Source organism: Triticum dicoccoides, chromosome 7A (genome assembly GCF_002162155.2).
Source record: "Triticum dicoccoides isolate Atlit2015 ecotype Zavitan chromosome 7A, WEW_v2.0, whole genome shotgun sequence".
NCBI classification, from domain to species: domain Eukaryota; kingdom Viridiplantae; phylum Streptophyta; class Magnoliopsida; order Poales; family Poaceae; genus Triticum; species Triticum dicoccoides.
The window spans coordinates 142,311,769-142,319,747 of NC_041392.1; the positions used below are offsets into that span (position 1 = coordinate 142,311,769).

The 7,979-nt window shown below is 45.6% G+C and overlaps 1 long non-coding RNA gene across 2 annotated transcripts; it reads left to right on the forward strand.

Annotated features, from left to right (window-relative positions):
- Nucleotides 1–237: 237 nt before the first annotated feature.
- Nucleotides 238–2,592, forward strand: LOC119332057. 2 transcript variants are annotated; one of them, XR_005160793.1, is made up of 4 exons: nt 238–654; nt 1,258–1,388; nt 1,474–1,579; nt 2,017–2,592. It is a non-coding gene; the product is annotated as an uncharacterized LOC119332057 (long non-coding RNA). The 2 variants fall into 2 exon arrangements; XR_005160792.1 differs by having other exon boundaries at nt 238–1,388.
- Nucleotides 2,593–7,979: the final 5,387 nt, after the last annotated feature.

The following is a 7,979-nucleotide window of genomic DNA, read 5'->3' on the forward strand; positions in this document are numbered from 1 at the left end:
ATTGCTGCTAATAAGTCGTGTGATTTGCTCTGTCTACAATAGAATAACATGTGTATATATCTCTCCCTAATAATAAAGCACAGATTTAGTCTCCGGGTTCACCGTCACAGCAATTTTGCACAAAAGCCCCTGTGGTTTTTATTATTCAATCCGCAGTCTTAGTTATCAAGTCACGTCGAACGGATACGAGCAGAAAAAACCGCACGACCCACGACCCTGACCCAATCCCATCTTCCACCTCCAGCACGCTGCCACCCTCGCCACACCGCCGCGCACCGCCTACCCCACCCACGCGGCCTTCCACTGCGGATGACACTCGACGCTGCGTTCGTTGCCTGCTCCCCCATCCCTGCTACCACGGCGCCGCTTGGACTCCATCCCACTGCTTCCACCTCGGCAATGGTTCCCCCAACCCCGCCGGCTTCGCCATCCTGACGCACTCCACCACCCGTTAGACCAGTCCGCCTGGCTCCCGTGGCGACGGCGCACTCCACCACCCGTTGGACCAGTCCGCCTGGCTCCTGCGGTGAACATCGCTGCAACCCCGCTGTCGCTTCCCACCACAGCCGCTGTCCTACTCCACCTGCGCGCCACTTCCCGACTTCCCCTTGACGCAGCGCGTGCTCTCCAGCCTCCGGCTAGCTGTGACGCAAGGTGAGCTTGGTTGCTTAACAAAGTGTGTGCAGGCCATATCGCTTCAGAGGATTGGGAGTCAAAATCTTGCAGCTACAGGCTGTAGCTCTTCGGATGAGATGGGAGTGGATGAGAAGATCAGATCCTAATATACCATGGCAAGGATTACTGGAAGCGGTGGATGATTTTGTACGTCAGCTCTTTAATAGTTTGGTCATATTGAGTGATGTGGGAGATGGGCGTACAACTTTTTTGGACTAACAAATGGATGGAAGGCTTTGATGTTAGTGATTTTGCGCCATCCTTACTACTGAAGATCAGTCCGCGCATCCTGAATAAGTGCACAGTTTGGGAAGCTCTCCATAACCATCGATGGTTGCAAGATATTGCTAGCATGGCGAGGTCCATCCGAACGAATAGGTTCAGCTGGGCACCTTATGGACAGTTCTCAACTATGTCCAACTTGACAATGCTAGACCGGATGTGTTTCAATGTTCCGGTGGCACGCATTGTGTTGGTCGTATTCGTGTCCTTCTGTGCTGGATACCTCACTCAGCTTTGCCAATCTAGCCTGAGTTCCTCTGCAAGGCAATGCTTACTAAGGTCATTGTGTGAAATTTATAGGAGTTATTTGAAGAATGGACTCACTATGCAGCTAGATGTTCCAATTGGATGCCCTTGCAAGAAGTATTGCTGTGGTGGGTACAGCGCCACGGCCCCTCCCGCATCAACACGCTGGTCCTCCATATGCAAAGGTAGGTAGCTACTGATGCTCTTAGCTTTCTGCAATTTCAGTGTAGCATGCTAACAGAGCTAATATTGTGTTGTTTTCTTATGCAGGCCTATGCAAAACTTATATCATTTTTTGAACAAAGAATGGACTCATATGCTAATGTTGATGCCCAAGTTTCCTTTGTAAGTAGTTCAAGAATAATATAACACCAATGTACATAATTCTGGTTTTCATTCCAGTGTAGTTGCTACTTCAAAGACGCACACGGTCCACCCATATGATGCTTCTAGCTCTTCAGATTTTACACCATCGCTCCATGTAAATGCAGTTATCCTTAATGCAGATATTGCATTCAAAGTTTCAAACAATGACATAATGACTTGGCTAAGGACCTAAGGTGATCTTTGGAACTATGCTTGACTGCAAAATAGTCATGGTTAAGCCAATAGTCAGATCTGGCCTATTTGATAATGCTGCTATACAAGAAACAAATCTCCCTATACATCTAGCGTACAACCAAACAGTTAAAGGAAAACATTGCAGGAAATTGAGATTGAAAACATGTACATGTAGGCTTTAAATTCCTATGAACATACTTCTAATGGTTCTTGCGAGAACACGAGATAAAACAAGGTTACTTAAATCCGCAGGTGGGAGGAGAAATTGCTATTGTTATTCTGGTGAAAGCTGCATTGGAGAAGAGTACGTGCAAAAGCAATCATGATGCACGGTAAGTCCTCCTGCTGATTTCTGAACAAAAAGAGTCATGATGCCCTCTTCGCTGCTGATATTCTACAATTACTGGAGTTGCAATTCTTGGCATGATCATATGTGTACACAATGTGAATATACACGAGGTGGCATAGCAGGAGTAGAAAAAGTGCAGCTCAAAGTGAGTGCACCTGTATAATTTCCTAGAATTATTTTCTTGGCAGAAGTTACTATCTTCTCATTATGTAATAGGATTGTAAATTTTGAGAAGTAGAAATTCAAAATTAATACCAGTGCTATAACTTAGGAGAGGCTCATGTGGATCAACTGTTTTTCTCAGCCCATGGGAGATTGTCGGTAAGATCAAGCCATACCGCCCCCTTTGCACCTTGCTATATTGCAAGTCTTGAAAAGCCTTCTAGGTACCTGTAGAAGCATTGTGAAGGAGGGACAAAAGTTTTCTGTTCCTTTTATTTGGAGTATAAACTTTGAATGAGAACAACTTGGTCACAACACGCATGATGAGCTAACTAAGACTGATTTGATCTTCTGGTTTAGTTTTCTTCCTTAATCCCACATTAATCTATTGAATTTACTTTGTTCACTGATGGATTCACAAGGATATGAATAATCAATGAATTAATATGTTTTGAGGTTAGATTCCTGATGCACTTAGCTAGATAAACAATATTTTTAGTACAAGTTGATTAGTGAATTAACATTGTGTGTTGATGAATAAAATAATATGAATATTGTCATGTTTGGCATTTCATCTCTCCATGCTCTCCCAAGTGTCGCCTCCTCCCTTGATTTAATTTATTATTTAATAAGATTAAAATAATATGCATACAAGCAAAAACATCCCTAATATAAAAAAATGTTTGACCTGGTGGTATGCTATTTGAGCTCATGTCATGGAATTAAAGAGGTTGAACTCAGCAGTCAAGTATTAATAGCAAACGACATCAGTTCAGCAACATGTATTGGAAATTTGTTAGTCAAGTAGTATCATGATTAGTTCATGAAGGTAAAGGCTTTGTATAGGGGGTCAAGGAATTTTCGAGGTAATTTACACATAGTTGAGTTGACCAATTGTTGGGTGGAGGAGTAGGAGGATGAAGACAACATTTGGGCGCCTATGGGTTGCATCAAGGGCCTTCTTGACCTTCATTGGTGTTCAGTAGGGCGCGTGCTCACTAAGGTTGACATGTCCTGCTGGCTGTGGGGGCATCATGGTGATGGTGGACAATGGACAAAGAGGTGGATCCCTGGCAGGATCGTATATAATGTTTGTGTATGCATTGTGACATCGGTGTGCATTTGCATGATGATGAGATCAACTTTCTCTCCCCGTTGCAAGTCAATTGCTTGCGTCGGTTCACCGTAACTCTCTCTTTTTTATGATCGTTTCGTTCACCGCCATCCTCTTTTTTTATGATCGTATCGTATGTTGACCCTCGCTGGTTTTCCACTCAATCCGTTTCTAATGTTTGAGATCGAACGAGAGAGACGCGAGACTAATGAATAGTAAGGCAAAAACGCTTGATCTCTTTCATTAATGATTAGGCTTATATACAATCTGAGAGGACGCAATAGAGAGATGCATCTGTTCCCGAACAACGCATCGAGGGATGCGATTGTTGCGGGTGTCGGTTGGAACAAGGGGAGATTTCCCTTTAATTAAGTGTCATAATTAAATCCTAACAAGATCATGTGTGTGAGCCATGTTCCGAGGATTAACAGGAGGCCTAAATTGTTCGGAGAATGTATTTTTTTAAACCCTGGTGACTACCTACCGGCTGTCATTGTTCGATATCATGTTGCTGGTATGCGTTTTGGTGTAGCGAAGCACAGGTTGTCGTGCTACCAGATACACACCAATTTATTTTCCCGCTGCAACGCACGGGCATATTTCCTAGTATAACTGAAATAAACATCCAATTACATAAGTGACTATACAAATCATTCGCACACACCTCAATAAACAATTACGTGCATTCTAAAGTAGGATAAACGATCGTCTAGTCATCCACTTCTTGTGACACTCCCACCACTGCTATGTGGCTCGATCCCTCGTCTGGGTCCGGAAGAAGACAGTTCCTCATGTCAACGATCCGCCTATACATCTCGTAGCTTGTGTACGCGTCCATGGCCACGTACTTGACATGTTGTTCATCCAGTTTCTTATGCCACACACTGTGCCAGGCGTTCCCGTCCTTATTGCTCTCATTCTTCATCTTCATGTAGTAGGGGTTGATGATGGCCGAGGCGAGGTCAACCATGGAGTTCAATTTGTTTTTGTCGCTGCCCCAGACCTTGTAGTGGCTTTGGATGTTGACAAGATTCGGGCATTTCAAGCACGAAACCTTGAGCGCTTTTAGATCGTTGGTGGTGTCGACCACAGCGAAACTATAGTCGGAGCTGTTGATAAACTTAGAGAAATGCTTGCAAGGCGTTGTGGTTAGGTGGTAGTGGTAGACAAGGACGTCATGTTGAACACACAACTGGGCGACGGCAACCTTCTGATCGTGCCCGGCATGACCGATGGTGTACTCGAGGTCGAAGCCGACCACTCGGTACTTGTCCTCCGCAAGGAACTGCTCCATAGTTTGGATGGAGCTCTCCACCGAGACCGGATCGTTTGTCTACACCACCGAGAGGGCCTTTCCACTCACATGGGTGTACACTACGTGATGCGTGGTGAACTACCCGCCGTTGTCGTCGTCGGCTGCTGGGAGCGCCATTGGAGCCACGGGGAGCGCCAATGGAACCGCTGGATGTCCTCTTTGTATGTGTCCTCGTGGGTGTGCTTATTGTGTCGTGTGAGATGAGAGATGAAGGTAAATGGCCGCAAGAATAAAAGGGGGCCAGGTAGCATGGATTCTCGGCGCGTCCGCATGGTAGATTTTGCAGTGGGTAACTGCATCGTTGTGCCACGCCAGGCGCAACCCCTTGCACACGAACGTGTGTGATCATGCACGACCCCAAACACTGGCAGCGCACGTGGAGGGATGAGGGCAGAGCACCCGGAGGGACACGAGAGTAGAGCGCGCGCTGCGGGCCGTCAGCAGATCGCGCCGCGGCCGCCTGAACCGCAAGCAACCACACGCATAGATCAGTTGAATAGGTAGGAAATGGTCGCCTTCAAGTCGGACGACAGTTACATCACTGCGTAGAGAGCGGCCGTGTGCTACCACCTCCGTCTAGTCTATAGTCTCCTTTATATTATGTGCCATACTTTGCCCTCAAATTTAACCAACGAAATGTTAATGCATGTTTTAAAAATTATATAATTGGAAACTATGTTCAAATACAAATCCAACTATATAATATTTGGCGACATGCATTCGTATGTTATTAGTTAAATCATACTGATAAACCAGGACGGTGATATAGTAGGTAATTAAATTGCAAGCATTTTTATTTATTAATGCTACCTCTTGAGCACTTGCGTTGGTTTTCCCTTGAAGAGGAAAGGGTGGTGCAACAAAGTAGCGTAAGTATTTCCCTCAGTCTTTGAGAACCAAGGTATCAATCCAGTAGGAGGCTATGCGCGAGTCCCTCACACCTACACAAAACAAATAAATCCTCGCAACCAACGCGATAAGGGGTTGTCAATCCCTACATGGTCACTTACGAGAGTGAGATCTGATAGATATGATAAGATAATATTTTTGGTATTTTTATGATAAAGATGTAAAGTAAAATAAAAGCAATGAAAATAACTAAGTATTGGAAGATAAATATGATGAAGATAGACCCTGGGGCCATAGGTTTCACTAGTGGCTTCTCTCAAGAGCATAAGTATTTTACGGTGGGTGAACGAATTACTATTGAGCAATTGACAGAATTGAGCATAGTTATGAGAATACCTAGGTTTGATCATGTATATAGGCATCACGTCCAAGACAAGTAGACCGACTCCTGCCTGCATCTACTACTATTACTCCACACATCGACCGCTATTGTAACACCCACGATGCGGCTATATCTCCCACGTGTCGGAGCACGACTTAGAGGCAAAACCGCATAGTAGGCATGTGGCAAGAGGGGTAATCTTTACACATCCCATGTACTGAATAAGAAAGGGATAAAGAGTTGGCTTACAATCGTCACTTCACACAGTACATAAATATAGCATTACATCATCCAGAATACAATCAAGGTCTGACTACGGAACCAAAATAAAGACAACCCAAATTGCATAGATCCCCGATCGTCGCAACTGGCTCCACTACTAATCGTCTGGAAAGGAAACATAGTAACGTCCTGAATCCTCGTCGAACTCCCACTTGAGTTTGGTCGCGTCCCCTATCCTGGCATCATCGGTACCTGCATCTGGTTTTGGAAGTAATCTGTGAGTCACGAGGACTCAGCAATCTCACACCCTCGCGATCAAGACTATTTAAGCTTATGGGTAGGAAAGGTAGTGAGGTCGAGCTGCAGCAAGCACTAGCATATGTGGTGGCTAACTTACGCAAATGAGAGCGAGAAGAGAAGCAAAGCATGGTCGAGAAGCTATAAAGATCAAGAAGTAATCTTGAAACTACTTACGTTCAAGCATAACACGAGACCGTGTTCTCTTCCTGGACTCCGCCAAAAAGAGACCATCATGGCCACACACGCTGTTGGTTCATTTTAATTAAGTTAAGTGTCAGGTTTTCTACAACCGGATATTAACAAATTCCCATCTACCCATAAGCGCGGACACGGCTTTCGAAAGTTCAAAACCCTGCAGGGGTGTCCCAACTTAGCCCATCACAAGCTCTCACGGTCAACGAAGGATATTCCTTCTCCCAGGATGACCCGATCAGACTCGAAATCCCGGTTACAAGACATTTCAGCAATGGTAAAACAAGACCAGCAAAGCCGCCCGATGTGCCGACAAATCCCGATAGGAGTCGCACGTATCTCGTTCTCAGGGCACACCAGATGAGCCAGACGTCGGGTTGGCATAGACCCTGGTTGCCCAGAGGGCACCGCACATCGCTCAGGTTGGACCAACACTTAGAGAAGCACTGGCCCGGGGGGGTTAAAATAAAGATGACCCTTGAGTCCGCGAAACCCAAGGGAAAAAGGCTTAGGTGGCAAATGGTAAAACCAAGGTTGGGCCTTGCTGGAGGAGTTTTATTCAAGGTGAACTGTCAAGGGGTTTCCATTATAACACAACCGCGCAAGGAACAGAAAATCAACGAACATAACACCGGTATGATGGAAACTAGGGCAGCAAGAGTGGAACAAAACACCAGGCATAAGGCCGAGCCTTCCACCCTTTACCAAGTATATAGATGCATTAAAGTAAACAAGATATAATAATGATATCCCAACAATAATCATGTTCCAACAAGGAACAAACTCCATCTTCACCTGCAACACTACAAAAAAAGACACATCCGTGACATTTTGGGCCGAACGAAATTTTTTTATGTCATACATATGACACTTCTATGACGATAATTGTGACAAAACCTGGTATCATCATAGATGTGGTGGGCTCCTACTTCTATGACAAAAAATCATGACAGAAAATGGGCTTTTCGTCCTGGGCGGGCCGGAGACGCAGCTACATGACATTCTTTGGGCCGCCGTCCATGACGGAAAAAACCGTGGTAGAAGCGAGGGCGAGGAAAATTTTGGGGAGTTCCCGGTTACGGTGGGAGGTCGGGGGCCGAGCGATGCGCGTTTCTCTCGTACACGTACGCGCGTGTGTGCAAGGCGTTGGCTCTAACTGAACCCAAGCAAGGCGTTGGGATCTAACTGAACCCGAGCGATTGCACTGCAGGCTATGCGTTACTGAACCCAAGCGATCGATCGATGGCTGTTAACTGAACCCGATCGGGCGATTCCTTCGCTATTGCTGCTAACTGAAGCCGATCGATGCTGCCTCTAGATGAACAGTGAG